Source organism: Pelodiscus sinensis, chromosome 1, assembly GCF_049634645.1.
Source record: "Pelodiscus sinensis isolate JC-2024 chromosome 1, ASM4963464v1, whole genome shotgun sequence".
Lineage (NCBI taxonomy): Eukaryota > Metazoa > Chordata > Testudines > Trionychidae > Pelodiscus > Pelodiscus sinensis.
The window spans coordinates 162274280-162291645 of NC_134711.1; the positions used below are offsets into that span (position 1 = coordinate 162274280).

General features: G+C 44.4%; 1 long non-coding RNA gene across 1 annotated transcript in view; it reads left to right on the plus strand.

Annotated features, from left to right (window-relative positions):
* Positions 1-1583: 1583 nt before the first annotated feature.
* The window catches only part of LOC142826904 (uncharacterized), a 53500-nt gene continuing 37717 nt past the window's right edge, over positions 1584-17366 (plus strand). Inside the window, exon 1 of the long non-coding RNA XR_012901160.1 lies at positions 1584-1632. This is a non-coding gene — a long non-coding RNA (uncharacterized LOC142826904). The remainder of the gene's footprint in view (positions 1633-17366) is intronic.

The following is a 17366-nucleotide window of genomic DNA, read 5'->3' on the forward strand; positions in this document are numbered from 1 at the left end:
ATTCCTATACCTGCTCTACTGGTAGATGTTGCATAGGTCAAATGGAGCTGGACATGGGAAAGAGAGAGAGGAATGAAAAGTGCAACATTTCTAGACACTGCACTCTCCTTTAGTGGGAGTATGGCAGTGAGGGCACCAAATGTCCAAGGCACATGCTCTAGCTCAAGGGAGGAGAACCTAATGCTGGAGCCCCCATCTACTAGCCTGGGCCCCGCTAGGCTCTGGTGTGCGAGGGGATTGTGGGGCCATGTCAGTGGGTTTTTTTCTTTTGCTTCTCACTTGTATGTGGCCCCCGACTGATTTTTCTGTGGGTCAGCAGCCCCAACCCAAGAAAGGTTCTTCACTTCTGACCTAGCTGTATGTAACCAACGGCGTAATTTAGAAGAGTTGGCGCTAGATCACTTACATCAATGTTAAAGCATCACCAATGAAAAAATTAAACAATCCAGCTAAAAAAGTGAAGGCAGTGAAAATTTCTGCAAAAGAGGCTCTGCTTATACTAACCGCCCCCTTGAAAAAAAACGCTGACAAAATGCACAGGTGCCAGCTGGTAGAGAATGCAGTTGTTCATTTTCTTCATGGTTCAGGCTGCTGTGAGCACATCTGGCCATTGCTTAAGTCTCTCCACTGGCTTCCAGACAAATTTCTGATGCCAGTTTCAGGCTCTGGTCCTAATCTTTGAAGTAATTAACGGATCAGTTCCCAGCTATATCAAACCCTATAGTTCAATCTATGAACCACTTAGCAGCCATACTAGTATGGGGCAAGGCAGATTACACAGCTCTGGAAGAAGTGAATGAGAGCTGGGGACAGAGCATTTTCAGTCGACAGGACCTAGCCATGGAACACGCTTCCAGAGACGATCAGATGGACCCACAGTCTGACCATCTTTAGGAATCATCACAAAGCCTTCCACTTTGAGAGAGTCTTTCTGCCCGACGTGATGCCCACAACATGAGCTCTCACATCTATTCCCAGCCCCTTACAAACTCCTCCCCAAAAGTCCCTCCCAAAAAAGGACCCTAAACACACCTTTGGTCCCAAAAAGAGAGAAATGCCAGAGCCTCCATGAAGTCCACTATTGATGTTGCTATTATTGTTGATTAAGTGGAAGGCATTCAGTCACCAAACACCCATTCAAGTCAATACAATCCCTTTGAGGATCTGGGCCTTAGAAACCATGTTAGCAGAAAGCTCTGAGGCAGACAGAGCTTACAATAAGCCTAGAAAGATAATAAACTTGGGCCCTGGCAGATGAACAGAAGACATGAGCTCTGGAACTGACAGCCTTGTAAACACTACAAGGCCCTTTCTCTAGTTCCCATCTGGATACTAGTGATGGGTTCTACTGGCTTTCTGGGATTCAGAGGAGAAACCCTTCTGGATCAACAATCCCCTCCCACTCCTATGGAAAAAAAACACCATTACAGCTGTCTCCCTTAGTGCAGGAGCAGCCAAGGTGAAACCTGTTTGGCAGGTGGGCCCTGTTAACTTACCAATTACTAGGAATGAGTTAGCCTGCTGAGGAGCTTTATGGGCTGGCTCTAGTCTGGACTGGGAGGGTGTCTGTTATGAGACGACGTGGCTTATGCTGCTGCTAAGACTGTAAAAGAAGCGTGTCTGAGTGTTAAGGTGGGTCTTAACATGTCTGTTTGGTTAAGAGCTTAAACTAAATGAACCCTGTGAGGGATTTACTAATCAAGAGGGTCAGTATCTCTGTTAGTGCAGGGGTAGAGGGAGAGCAAGGCTGTGCTTGTAGGATTGCCAGGCAAAGTGCTCTAGCTGATTCTCCTTTGCTGGTAGCAGGTTTGAGGAGAAAGACAGCCTCTAAGGCCTGTCTATGTGTGACTTTACAGATGCACTGGATTTACCATCAACAAACAAAGTTTTGGCAGTCTGTAATGTACTCAGGGCCTCAGCACAGTCCTGTCTAGGAAGCAGTCAACTGAGAGGTATTGCTATTTACTAATCAGATTTGCTGTACTTTTAACTAATTTAGAAAAACATCAAAAGAAACTAAAAGGGAGGCTAGACTACAAACTGCACTAACTCAAGTGAGCTCCTTAAGAAAGCTGTCAGCTTGACTTGTGTGTCCCTCCAGCTCACTAGCATAAGCTCTGGATTGAACTTCAGTTCTCACCCACCAGGAAAGCTGGAATACCATGTGCTATACTGGATAAAATCTTGGCTATACCACGCTGTGACCTAGTTGATGAGGCAAGAGAGTATGGGTCTGTCCTAAGTTGCTTGTCTTAAGTCACTTCATCACCTGTGGTTCCTCTTTTTTCCTTCTCATCCTTCTGAGTTTTTTAACTGGTGAGCACTGGGGTCTTAAGAGTTTGGACAGAAGAGTTCACTTAACTGTGCTAAGGCCTTATTGGCAATAACTTCATCTTTTTACATAATGGTATGGCATCATTCTGAGATCACTGTGACTAATTAGGGACTTGCAGGCTTTACATTCCTGCTCATTCACTGATGCAAAAGAATGTTCATGGTGCCATCTAGTGGAAAAAACAAAGGAAATAAATGTCCCTTTTCCTTCATAACTAACCACATTGGAAGATCTTTATTTTTTCTCCTCTGTTTCTGTTCACTCAGATAGTTTATTTAAAAGAAGACGATGACGACATCCAAAGGTGAAAGCATTCAAGTACCTCTGAATGATAAGCATTTTCTTAGGAGAGGGGCTAGAAAAGCTATTGTGGGGAAAAAAACCATTTTATAGACCATTAGCAGGTGAGCCTCATTGTTGACTGGGCAAAGTCATTTTGCATTGATGACACTTGTAGGAAAGTTCAAGAAATTAAAACTAATGTAATGGAATTTTTTATTAATGGGCTTGAAAAAAGGAAGTAAAAGAACAGTTAAATTTGTAGAATTTCAGCATCAAACATATAGTACCTTTGAATCAGAAACTCATAAAGTTTCCATTACTCTTTCCTTAACTAATTTGAATTTTGTGAATTGTAACATTAAAAATTTTCTTTGCACTAAAATGACAGTTGAATAGGTGACTCAATTTTAATTTTGTTAGAAAATCTTTGTATTAATTCTAAGCCATAATAAAAAAGACTTTTTTCTGACGGGGGGAATTACTTAAACTTTTCACCCAGCGTATTTCGTTGTGAAAAGTAGTGTATTCAGATAATTTAAGTGGTAGAATTGCTTATACAAAATTTGATATCTGTAAGTATGACTTTATTTGGCACAATCAAATCCATAAACAAACAAACTTTTCAAAATACATAATACATTTAAGACTTACATATTATGGATCAATTTGAGAAAATGGCCCAATCAAATTAAGTGACAAATGCAATTTTTGTTTTGTTTGCAAAAGCTATTCTGTGAATGCACAAAAAAGTGAAAGTAAGGTAGCGGATAAACTATATGATTTGCAGGCTTAATTTAATTCTGTAATTGTTGAAATTCAGGCATAAAAAGGTATAGGTACAAATCTAGAACTAGTTGTGTTCTACTTTACTAGTAACATTAGTTCTTCCTTAGAACACTGAGCCCAAAGTTTAAAAACACAATATATGGCCATCAGTTTCTTTCATTGACCTGCTAGATTCAGGGTAGGCCAATATTGCTGTCCCCACCATCTTATAGATGGAGAAAGAGAAGCTGTGACTCTTTTCGCCAAGGTTTTGTGGCAAGACAGAGTAGAGTTGGGAGTAAAACTCAGAGGGCTAGAAAGCTAGTCCCTACCTCCGATCACTAGGGATGCAGCCTCTCAATCCTACAGTGGAATAGAGTGTAGGGAAGTGTTCTTCTTTAGACACTAAAAGCCACCAGCTCTTGCAGAGGGAATGGATTTTGAAACTCAAATCAGAGGGAACTGATCAAATGCATTGTTTTGATATAACTACAGGATGAATCTCCCTGGTCCGGCACCCTCTGGACCTGGGAGGTCTCTGACCAGGGTATTTGCCAGACCGGGGAGGTGAGTGGGGGGGGGGGGGGGGGGGTTCTCCATTCTTGTTCCTGGCTGCTCTGCTCACTTCATGAGGATGGGAGCTTCTCTGCTTCCCTCCCTTCCCCATGGCTGTGCTGCCACCTGGGAGGGGGAACTCCACGCTCTGCCTGGTCACCCTGCTGCTGCCAGGAGCTCTCACCAACAGCCCTGTTGCGGCCCAGGACTCTGTGCTCCTCCTGCCCTAATCTGGTGATGCTCCTGGCCCCACGGGGTCATCCTGTTGATGCTGGACCTGGGGTGTTGCCAGACTAGAGAAGTCTGAATTCTAGAACGTCAACCTGTATTTGTACTCTTGTAAAGCTGCAGAAATTCACTAACTGGCTTGCTTAAATGTTGAACTCTATCCATCACCCTTTGTTGTGCATATTTGTCCATCTCTGATCCAGAAGATACTCCTTTGTCTGATTTAAGAGCAAATGTCTGAACTTTAAAGGATCCTATGATGTTTCCCTCAGGGCTTTAAGGCCACCTGCCCTTAGCATGAGGAAGCTTTGTCTGTGTCTGCCTAGGATCAGCTCCCCAACTCCATTGGCATAGCCAGGATGGAGCAGGTGGATGGGCTCCCTTCATTCCTCTTACCTGCACGGGCTCTGCTGTTACTCTAAGGCAGGGTTTCCCAGTATGGGTCGGGATCCAAATATGGGTTGCCATTATATTTCAAAAGGGTCGCCAGGGGTCTCCCCAGGTGGCTCTTAAGGAGCCAGTCACACATTTTTTTTTGAATTGCTCTGGGTCCCCAAGTCAAAATAGGTCCCCATCTGGAAAAGGTTGGGAACTGCTGCTCTAAGGTTAACAATAGGCATGTTCCAACCCTTCCCAGCAGCTCCCTGGAGTGCCCAGCCTCTGGTCCACTGTGGACACTAACAATATTCATAGATTTGCGGCTTCCACGGAAGCTGTACTCTCCAGCTAACCAGTTCCTTCCCTCAGATCACTGCTCCATTTGGCATACAGCACTTAGAGATGCTTATACAGGCCTGTACAAAGGAATTTCTGGAGGGGGTGCATGTGTTTTTTGGTAAATGTGGACCGCAAGGGTGCCAATGCACCCACCCATGGTCCCCCAAGTAAGTATGCTCCAGCCAATCAGGGGAAGGCAGGAGTGGAATGCTGCCCGAACCTTCCTCCTCATTACTCTGGCTGGCCGGGTGAATGCCGGTGCTGATTTCCTCTTCCCTCCACCCCACAGGAAGGAGGCCCAGCGCCCCTCACCCCCATCCCCAGCCTTGCTTCTGAAGGAGGAGTGGTAGGAAATCAGCCTCAGTCGGCTGAACCACGCTTACTTGGGGGACTAGGGTGGGTGTGCATGCACACACACATATACGCACACCCGTGTATGGGCGTGAAATGTATAGTACCTAGTTCCCTTGTCTCCAAATATTTTTTTCGTACATAAAATGAGAACAAATGAGACATATTTCTGCAGTGTTGCTCCTAAAATTCTCAAATCTTGTAAAACTATCTTAATTAAGACAGCTGTGTTCACTTCTAGAATGGGAAAGAAGCATCCGTTATGTTTTGCTTAATCCAACTTACACTAAATAAAAAATATCAAATAATTGTTTAAGAAAATGCCATCAACAGATCATATTTTGGTTTGGATACTCTACTGCCATTGAAACCAGTGGGCACCTTGCTTAAACATTTGAGGCTAGATGATGCCTAATATCTAAAAACAGCAAACTCACTCTAGTGTGGTCAAAATTAGTGAAATACGCTAAACGTGTTTCAGACAAGCAACAATGAGTACAAATTAATTTTAAATAGACAACTTGCCCATTCCTTCAATCCCTCTGTCAGAATTCCCTTTGAATTCAGTAATATTTCAGCATGTAGGTTTGCAGAATTAGGGTTGAATACTATGGCTAGCAGGTTCTAAAATATAGCTTTTTTTTCCTTACATTTATAAAGTTAAAATAATCTTTAAAAAAATATTACTACTCCTGCTAAAACTCTACTTCCTTCTCCCCAAAATTGAACTCAACAACTCTTTTAATTCTCCTTATGAAAAAATCTCAGGACCTCATGTCATCCCAGTCACCTTAATGGGCATGTGGGAGGAGGGAATAAAGATTTTAAATATGAAATGATAATTTAGTTTCTCATTAGGAGCCAGAGAATAATTGAGAAATTGTTACTATTATGAGAAATGCCCCAACAACAAAAGTGTGGAAGTCTGAAATAACCCTTTGTGGGTACAGGAAAACATTCATCTTCCAAAGAAATTTGCCGTGTTGAATTTCCAGTCAAAGGAATACCCTGATAGCAGAGGGGTTAGACTTCACAAATTTAAGGCCTGAAAATGGCAGTTGTGGTCTTCAGCAGCTCGCAGAAAAACATTAGAACATAAATTTCAGCTTGACCCTGCTCTCCAAGGTTGACTGTACCTGTATCTTCAGCCAAGATCCAGGTCAGAGAGCTACTCCCATCACCATCCTGGATATATCCAAGTTTGCAATGAGTCCACAAGAGCTACCTTCCATTATCCACTAATAGTGAGTCAGTAGAATCCCTCTATTATAGCCAGCATATGTACCATTAAGTTAATGGTTAATTTCCTGCTCATTTATACCAGTGCAACTGTAAGGCACTCAATAAAGAACAGATGAGAAGTTGGCCCTCTCTTTAAAATGTATGTCCCAAAAAGCACTGAAGAACAAAACTGGTCCTCGGCAAGGCTGCAGTCTCTTCCATAAGATACATCAAGTATTTCTCAAGCTTACATACACATTGGGGAAACCCATACAGCCATGTCTCACAAATGGAGGTAGGGTTGCCAGATGGTTGAAACAAAAACACCAAACACCCCCCACCCTCCTCCATAAAAGGGAAAAAATTCTGTTGAAGGGGAAAAAAGGGGCAGGGGGGAGACCAAAGTTGTTCAGCTAAAAAATTAAAAAAAAGGACTCCAAGGACTTAAGCCCCCCCCCCCCCCAAATAAAATTAAAATAAAACAGCATTAAAACAGCATGTCCCCTTTAAGAGTGAGTGCAGGGATGGGAGCGGTTTTGAGCACTAAGCATTGCTTCCCCTAGGTCTTTTGGCCAGCAGCCATTTTGTGCTGGCAGACTTGGGGAACCAGGTAAGCATGGGGCTGGGGATGTTGGGGGGCAGGGGAGGCTCGGGGGGAGGGGGAAAGGCTGGGTGCTGAGTGTTTGTAGGGTTGCCAGGTGCCCGGCATTTTTGCCTTCTGGCTGGGGAAAAATTCAGGTGTCCGGTATTCTCTGCATTTTTTCCTGGACAGGAGGCGAAAATACCAGACTGTCTGGGTGAATACCGGACACCTGGCAACCCTAAATGGAGGTAGTCTCCATGTGCAGAGGAGGGAAGGACTTATTCTGGATCCCTACCTGACTCAGATAAAGCAGCTATGCTAATCTCTCTCCTTGATCACTAGGGTGTTCACAAAGCAGCAATCCAAGACTGGGCTCAGTCAACCCCCCTCAGAGGGGAACTATTAAGCTGTGAGCTTAGCCTGAGTGAAATCATATTACTGAACACTCACATGCAGAACATGGCGCAGTTGGGCACAGGGGAAATCTACACTGCAGCCGCCCTGGAGAGAGTTTTGGGTTATGTTCCATGTCTAGTGCATTAGTGGAAACCTGGAGGGTGAAATTAAAAAACAAAACAAAAAACAGACAGCTTGGGTGATACAGAGCTGTGAAGAAACAGTGAGGTGAAAGTGTTGCAGACAGTGGGATCTGGTGTTGCTTATGGCGCTGTATAACTAACAGTGGTAACCCTGTGGTCCAGGCCTGCTTCCATGCAGATGGCAGCCAGTGGTGTTCCCTTTCCTTAGCAGCTCTTGTGCACAGCTATGTCTACGCTGGCAGCTTCTTGCAGAAGAACAGTTGTTCTTTCGCAAAAACTTGCCAGATGTCTACACTGCATGAGTGTTCTTCCAGAAGTAAATGTACAGTATAGCATTGTAAAACAGGGCTTCTTCCAGAAAAGTTATTCCTCTCCCCATGAGGAATAAGCCCTCTTGTGCAAGAGCTCTTCCAGAAGAGGCCAGTGTAGACAGGCAACATAAATTTCTTACGCAAGAAGCTCCTATGGTTAAAATGGCCATCAGAGCTTTCTTGTGGAAGAGAGTGTCTGCACTACCATGGATGCTCTTGCACAAAAGCACATGCTAGTGTAGACGCTCTCTTGTGGAAGAGTTTTTGCACAAGAACTCTTCTGCAAAAGAGTTCTTAAGCAAGAAGCTGCCAATGTAGACGTAGCCGTGGAGCCTGAAGATTTTAAATCCCCTTGGGTGTGTCTATGCTACATCTGGAAGCAAGCCTCCCAGCACAGGTCCTCAGGCTCAGGATAGCTGGCCTCCGGCTATAATCAGCTGTGTAGACAGTTCTTTGATGTTGCAGCTCAGACTGGTGTTTGCACTCTCTCTCAACCTCCACCCTACCTCCAGGCTTCAGAGCCTGAATACTATCTGGAGCCCTTTATGCCTTCATGGCTATTTAGTGCCCTAGCACAAGCCCTGCTGCCCAGTGTTTTCCTCAGGAATTGAAACTCAAGAGGGTGTTTGAACATACGAGAGTGGGGGAGGGGCAATGAGGGTTGAGACTGTGAGGGCAAAGGTGGGCTGTATGGCATCACAGTAAAAACTGGGGGGAAAAAATGTTTCACAGCCATTGTATGAGAGAGCTCGTTTTAAAATCATCACAGAAATTAAAGTTGGCTACTCAAGCCTCCTGTGAAGCATTCCATCAACATCCTCCTTGGTTTCTTCTTGTAATTGCACAATTCTTTGGTGTCCTCTTGTATGGTCATTACTTCCAGTCCTTCAGGATATGCTCACGGTCAGGTAGAAGGTGATGTCTTTCAGAACCCTGCTGATGGGGGAGGGAGGCAGGGGAGAGGAATGGGGGGGCGTGTAGGGATAACATTAAAGTATTAAAAATGATTCCCCAAGTGGAAGTGACTCCCCATAATTTGTTCCCCACAACTTAAGTTTGTGTTTTAGATTTAGTGTCATCAAGCTTGATAAGTGTTTAGATTTATTATTATTGTTAAATGTTTAGATTTATTATTATTATTATTATTGCCCCTTTAGAATATAATTTGTTCAGAATGTAATATTAGGTCATGTAAATTAGAACTGTTAAGAATATAATTATGTAGCCAGAAACAGCTCCCCTCTCTGTGTCCCAGGGAGCCAAGCCCTGTAATTGATTAAGGGCATTGTTACACAATTGATGCCTGTTCTCTTCAAAGCATTGTGAAGCAATTAACCCTAATCGCAAAGTGAAACATTGTATCTATAACAATAACTAACTCAGCACTAAGAGAGAGAATGTTTTAAGAAATGCCACCCAGAAACTTTTGTGACTTTTTGTAACTACAACTCTTGTATATGTCAAGTTATTATTATACAAAATACTGTATGGGAAACATTAATTAGGGAATGTATGTAAGAGAGAGAGTGCTTGGACGATGAATAAATGGTTTTGAGAGGTGCCAGCCTGAGAATGTAGCAACAAAGAGCTGAAGAAGGCATCAGGTGCCAGTGCAACCAAAAGGTGTCAAGTGGAGAAAACCAAATACTGGAGGTCCAACCTATGAGATCACTGACGAGCACCTAGCAGCCACCCTGGACAGCAGCATGATGCAGCAATTTCCATAGACTGGCATAGGAAGAAATTCCTATAAGAACTGGACTAAAAGACTATGGAGTCAGAGTCCAAGGTTCTGCTGCCAGCCTACCAGGAGCTTCAGATGCGCATCTGATCAGGACTTCGCTCCCCACTACCATCACTTGTGTACAGAGTACCTGGCCAGTATTCTGTCACAAGCAACTTCCAGGCTGGTAACTATAACAAATACACAGAACCTGAATGAATGGATTGAATGAATGTTTTTATACACACACACACACACACACACACACACACACACACACACACACACACACACACACGTATAAGGGTTAAGTAGTTTGCTTCTATCTTTTCTTTATTCTTTATTATTATCTTTACAATAAATGTGGCTTTTTGCCTTATCCCCCTCATAAGATCCTGCTTGCTTTTATTGGTACAACAGGCGGTTGCCCTGGGGGCCCAGAGATTTAAAAGATCTTGGGCTCCTGGCAGCTGCTGCTGCTGTGGCAACTGCCCCCTTTGCGCACCTCCCCCCCCAAAAGTCAGTGGCATCTGTAAAAACTACGTGGAGGTTGAGTAGAATCCAAAAATCGCTATTGTAGATTTGTAAGAATCAAGTCTATATTTTATCTTGCTCAACAAACACTTCTTGTCCTCTTCATTTAAGAATTCATTCTAAGTTCCTTCATTAGTCAACTTTTGGACTGAAGTCTTTGCTTCTTCCAGTATGTCTTCAATGGATATCTCAGATTGATCCAAGAGTAGCTTCTATTGCTGGATAAAGATCTACTACTCTTGCAGCAGATGTCTACATGTCATTGTTTAATGACCCAATTGTTTCAACAATAGACTTATAAGGGAGATAATGGTGATTGTTACTCAGGTCAGACTATTTTAGTATTCTCTATCAGCCTCACTACTTCAATCTGTCCTAGCTTGGTAGATACTTTCCAAAGCCAATAATAATGGTTGCAGTAATTTTAAGACAATATCCAAATATCTCTCATGAGAGATCCAACTATTTTTCCCAGGTTGGACTAATTTGTTCTTCAGTCCCAGGGTATCTTCCATTTGTTTCCAAGACATTCAGTTCTTTTGGACTCTTGCTGGAAAAAAAAAAGAGTATAACAAAGGCATTAAATTACTAGCGCTAGCTAGAGTAGATGGCCTCTGGGGTGTGTAGAGGAGAGATTAGACTTACACTTTTCTCTGAGACAGGCTTATACTCCACTGTGTCTTCCAGATAAGTTTGTAGCTCCATCCAATGCACAAGCAGCCATCTGTTTGGGGTTCAATTGACAAGCATTAAATTTTTCTAAGATATCACAGCTGCAATTGATACCTTCCATAATCTGAACATCTAGAATACATCTACTGGCCTATCACAGACATCAAGATAATGTATACAATAACTTAATATGTCCACCTATTTGCATTGGTACATTCATCAGCCATGTATGCAAATTTTTTGAATATGGTGAAAGAATTCTTCATTTTTTCAACTGCTGAGTCTTTCAGGGTTGCACTGCATGCTTCTGGAGAGTCAGCTGAGCTTTTTTTTTTTTTTTAAGAAAGATAGCAGTTGACAGTCTTCTTCAGGACTAGGGATATAAAAGGTTAACTGGTAAGCTTCACCCCTAACTGGATGCTTACTGGATAAGGGCGATGCTTACCTATTCTAGCTAATTGGTGGGGGCTGAAGCAGCCCCCCTTCCCCATCCTTTAATCAGTTAACTAGTTAAACATTACATCTATCTGGTTAACCAGTTAAAAGCAATGTAAAATCCCGATTCAGAATCAGTGTCCAACTTCAGGATTAACAGGAGCAATGCACTTTACATTGGTTTCCAGTTTGTAGTGTGTTGTATCTCTTGCTCAAATAGAAAGTATGGTGCGACAGCCATGTTGGTTCAAAAACTGTGGTGTGTCTCCAGCATTCTTAGCAGCCTCCTTAAGTTCTTTTAAAATTGGCTTTCGTAGTGACTGGCTTATGAGGCTTTCTGCATATTGATGCAGTCCAGAGGCATGGTGTTTTCCAGCCTTTTCATGTAGGTTGTCAGTATCGGTTTGGCTGATCAGTCTGGCAAACCAAACTCTTCCACTTTTACTATATAAATTCATGATATGCCCACATCTTAAATACTATGTGAAGTTCTGATCACCCTCAAAAAAGATATATTGGGATCGGAAAAGGTACAGAGAAGGGCAACAAAAATGATTAGGTGTATGCAACAGATTCCATTTGAGGAAAGATTAAAGACAGGGACTTTTCAGCTTGGAAAACAGACAACTAAGAGGGGGTATGATACAGGCATATAGAGTCTTGACTGATGTGGAGAAATTGAATAAGGAAGGGTTATTTACCCCTTCACTTAAGAGAAGATCTAGTAGGCAGTGAGTTTAAAACAAAAGGAAGTATTGCTTCACACAATACTAGTCTCATGTGGATTTTTTTTTTTTTTTTTTTTGGCCAGGCATGTTGTGAAGGCCAAAATAATAATAAGGGCTCAATAAAGCACTAGGTAAGTTCATGGAGGATAGATCTATCAGTGGCTATTAGCTAAATTGGGCAGAGACTGTGACGGGGTGAAGGAACCCCGTCACCTGCCGCAGGTTCAGCCCTGGCATCGCAGGGGAACCTGCCTCTGGACAGCCCCCGGAGGGGGCCGTAGAGGGCAGCGGCCGGCCGGCCGGAGGGCGGGGTAAGCACCGCGTGGTGACGCCCGGTGATGGGGTTGCCTGATGTCACCGGCATGCCGGGGAAGGGGGACACCGTGCGCTCGGAAGTAGGAGAAGACGGCATGTATCCTGGTGAAAAGGGGCTGGGTGCAGCCTGAAGGGTGGGGAGGGAAGTGGCCAGGGGATGGTGCTAGTTGCAGGAACCAGCGCAGAGCCCACGGGGGATAGGAGTGGTGGCTGGGGGATGCCTTGAAGTCCCCTTCAGAATCTCAACCTAACGCCTCCTAAACAAAAATTTCTACTATTTTTGAATACTGAATTGAATATTTTTGAATGCCTACTATTTAGAATACTGTACATTCTACTAAATATACAGTGTTTCAGCTACCTTGTGAGTTAAATAGGTTCCCAGGCTAGCCCACAAAAGCCTAACTGCCATTTATAACATCGTTTCTATGGGAAAATGTGTTTTGGGTTCCAAACAACCACCTTACGAACAAACTGTTATAACACAACCTGTTCTAAGTTGGGGACTTCCTGTGCTGTGTGAATGCTTTTAACGTATGTAGTAATGTTTCAATTTCAATTCAAATTTCCAACCAACTAAATTAGCAACACTGTGTGTAACTGGGGAGGGGCGGAGGAGTTGTTGGAAAAATTCAGGGAGGTGTACACCTCCCCCGCAGGGGTGTCTGGGGAAGTCCCTGCTGCTGCCCTACATCTTTGGATGTGGGCTGGGAGGCTTGTTCCCAGATGTGGTGCAGTCATGAGGCCAGGAGAGGGCGCATAACAACTGTTCTTTTAAAAAACAAAAAACAGTTATCATTGTCTATTGAGCAGTCTGAAGTCAAAACTCTCAGCTGTTTCTGTCTAGCCTTGGGACTTTCCTGCTCTGAAACCTTTGAAAGGGAAATTACAGATATATACTTATGGTGCTGCTTCAAACCTGTTTTGCACTCTATTTTCTAATGCCTTCAAATGTACACTTGAGTCTCTCCCTGTCCCTTCCACTCACCTCTATACTCCAACACCAATGGGAGATGCACATACATATACCTGTGGGGACTAACACTTCAGCTACAACTATGCACCCAGCCTAAAATCACCCTGAAGATACATAGGCACTTATAGAGCCGAAACACACCATGAATAGTGGCAGTTTATGAGGAGACCCAGCTACAGCCCAAAACAAGAAACATTTAGCTAAAATTATTCTGCAATTTGAAAAAAAATGGAATCTGGATTCAAACAGGTTCTGGTATCACAAAAGCACAACTCCAGCTGGCTGATGTTTTCAATCTGACAGCAGCCCTAGTTTTGGCCTTCTCTGCTGGGCACCACTTCAGGTTTCCTTGACTTGCACTCACGCAGAATGTGTGGACATTTGGAAAAGCTCGTGTTTACTACTGAGTTCTGGCCAGCACTGGTCTTAAAAGTGCTAAAATGCCAGAGAAGAGGCTGTGCACAGGTGATTTCAAAATTAGCAGGCAGAGGAAGCTCTTAGTGCAGAACAGATGTACTTGTTTTGGGTGTTTATTCAAATCTAACCCAGACTACAAATGTTGGGGATCTGTCCACTACCAATAGTGAGATCCTTGTAGCATATAGGCGGCCCTTGAGTATACTGTACATCCAACTGTCCTATAAAGTACTTCCCACATATGTGAACCACACTTGCCTGCCTAGCTATCATAAATATACCCATTAGCTGTTTCCTTATGCTTGTGCACCTTTTCTCCCTCCATGCATGTATGTGTACACACACACACACACACACTGCTCTAGCATGAATTCATACCATGAACACTTCATACACAGCAGCACTGCTTCTGCAGGTGCACACACCTCATTCCCATAGCATATGCACACACCTTCTTCTGAACAGACAGCCCTTTGTGGCTATGCCCTGTTCTTTGACCTATTCTGTTTTTTTTCCTTCCCTACTTCCCCGTTCTTTGCCCCTCCCGCTCATTCAGGCTGTAAGTTACTACTGAATCTGCATGAACAATAGAGCTGGTGAAATGTCTCTGACAAAAGCTTTTCAGGTGAACTATAATTGAACTCCCCTCCCCTTTTTTATTCTTGCAAGAAAAATATTTTCAATTAAAACTTCCCTGCCTCATCTAAAAATTGGGGAAATCCCCTCTGATTTTTTTCACAATACGTAGAACCTGTTCCTTTAAACATTTCTGAATCAGATTTTTTTTTTTCTTCAGAACGGTTGGTCTGGCCAAGAAAAATATTTTGATTCTTCTTGACAATTTGTGATGAACAACCTGTGGTGAAATATTGGAGTTTTCTGAATAGCTCCAGTGAACACTCTCCCTCACAAACACTGGGTGGCTGCCTTACGACAGACAGCTTGCCCAGGCCTGCCAGAGCATTCTAGAGCTGCATTTAATGGCACATCAGCAATATAGACACTGCATTACTAAGGCATGAAGAATTGAGTGTGATGTCATGTAAGTTTCTCCCCTGTCCCTCTATTTGCATGAGGTATTTGTGTGGAGGGAGCAAATTACAGTGAATGACACCCTGACATGAAATATAGTGTCAGGTTTTGTAGGGGTCAGCAAGGATTTCCAGCAATGCAAAACTGGAGCAGAACTTTTTCTTGTATTGCTTCCTAGTGTGCCTTATCTTTCTTTGGTTGGCAACCCTTTGCCTGTGTAATGGGCCTCCCTGCTGTCAGCTGTTCTTGTGACCATTAGGTGGAAAGGCCTGTGTGTGAGAGGGGGAGAGGGAGGACTGAGATTTGGCAGGATCACAACAGTGAAACCAGTGGGGATGGGAGAGGAATGGCGGTACAGGGGTGATGTGGGTGCATGGGTTGGTCCCATAGTATAGTTGGGAAATCTCCCATTCAGGGCTCCCATGGTAGGTGCCTTGGCTTAGACTGTATTCCTGCTAGTTTATTCCCCACCCCCACCTCATCCCAGGTTTCAGCAGATATAGGGTGTAAAGCCAGATTTGACTGTTGTCTAGTGAAGCTCAGGCCCGGGTTCAAGATCTAGTCCATTATGCTATCCCAGTAATTCCTGGGAGAGGGAGGAGAGGGGAAGGAGCACCCTGGTTCCAGTGCCCCGGTATGTGAAAGATGCGTGGGAGAGGGGAGCAGAGAGAGGGCCTGTGGGCTGCAGATTGTGCCCACCACTGAAAGTTGATTTCCTGTGGTGGGTGCATTGGGCCCTGCGTGTGCCTGCCTCCTTTACCCAACTCTGCTCCTGGTTCACCCCTGCCTTTGCTCTTGTTTCTACCAGGCTCCTCCTGTTCCTTGCCTCTCCTCCAGTTCTTGCCCTTCTGCCAGTAGGCTCTGACCTGTAGGCAAGGTGCCTGCATCCCGGTCCATAACAGTTTGGTTCTTTGCCTTGTGTTATGCAGATGAGGTTCAATGTTCCCTGTAGACTGAGTGCTTGGGCAGCCACCCAGGAGAGATTCAAATGCTGCCCAGCTGATTAGCAGAGCACCTTCAGCAGGAGCAGGCAAGGTATGGCCTGAGGACTGGATGCGGCCCACCAAGCCACTGGATCCAGCCCATGAGTCACCTGATCCGGCCCATGGACTGCCCCCACTAGAAACCTCAGGTACAAAACAGCCAGTCACTTGCGAGCAGCCCCTTGCTGTTTTAAGTGGTTAGCTGCTATCTGTGGCTCTCTGCTCTGGGCATCTGGGGGGAGAGGGAGGCTTCACAGAAACCAGGAAATGGGAGCTGAGAGATTTTGCTAGGGGTAGGGACACTGCATGAAGCCATCTCCTCTCCCCAGAAAGCCTCGTGAAGCAGCCAGCCATTTTGAGCAGCCTGAGGCTGGGCCGGCAGGGAGTCTGCCTCAGGGTACTGCAGAGCTGCTAGCTGGAGCTGCCAGCCTTCTGCATCTTCCTCCTCTCTTTTCTCAGGCCAGAATCTTCTCCTGCACCCTGACCCTCTCCTGGATCCTGCAGCCCCTGCCACAGACCACAAACCCCTCCTTCACCCAAACTACCTCTCACGTCTCACACCCCCTCCTTTACCCCAGTCCCTTACCCCAAACTTCCTTCTGCACCCAACTTCCATCCTAGACCTTGCACCTTCTCCATAGAAAAGAGCAGTCCCTGACCACTTACCAAAATCTTGGAGTGCCCCCCCCCACATAAAAAATTATTGCCCACTCCTGACCTACAGCATCCCACAGCTGCCAGCATGTTTCTATTGGCGGTGCAGATTTGCACATGCCTTGGAGCTCAAAACACAATTTATTTTGCACATGGATGGAAAAATTATAGGGAACATTGGTCAGGATTATTTCTTCAACTCCAGTTTACTTCTTCTCCCTAACTGCAGCTTTTCATAAAGGAATTCATAACTGTGTGTTGCTTTGTGGCAGGTCAGAACAGGCTCACATTGAATAGTCCACACTTACCAAATAACTTGATTTGTAATGAGCTTTCGCCTGTTCCTGTTTGAGAGGAGCATCTCCAGCCCCTTTGTTCCAATGCTCCATTTACTTCTTCCCAAGGATTTCTAGCCAAACTGAAGATTATAGCTGGAAGCAGCTCATCTATAGGAGAATAATGGCTCCAATCTTCCCCCACTGTGACTGACTTGAGAGCTCTGTGCATAAACTAAGTAGGAACTGATGCAAACCTCCTTCCTCCTAAAAAGCTCTCTGATACCTCTTCAGGATCCTGTGGTTTGCTTCCTGTGAGTTAGAACAAAGCCAGCTGTCCTGTGTAGTGAGGGGAGAAGGTTAGCACAGATGACAGAGCAGGGCGAAGGAGAAGTAGAGCATGTTTGCCCTGTTTGAAGGTTTCAGAGATGAATTACTTGAACTGGAAGGACGTGTGGCCATGTTCTCAGGACTGGTCTCAAAAACACAGAGACGAGCACAAACAGTTCCTAGGAGAGTTCCTTGAAACCTCCCCAACAGCAGTGGGGATGTATGTATTTAAATTCCTAAGCATGTGTTGGTCCTTCATACTAGTTTACTCTTTAGTTTTATCCTTGCTTTGAAAGCAGATTTTTGAGACCTCTTGGAAACCAAGGGCAATCACTCACACATTTCCAATACGGTGGCCTAGAGAGGGAAAAATTCTCTCACCTCCACACTAATCCTAGAGGAGCT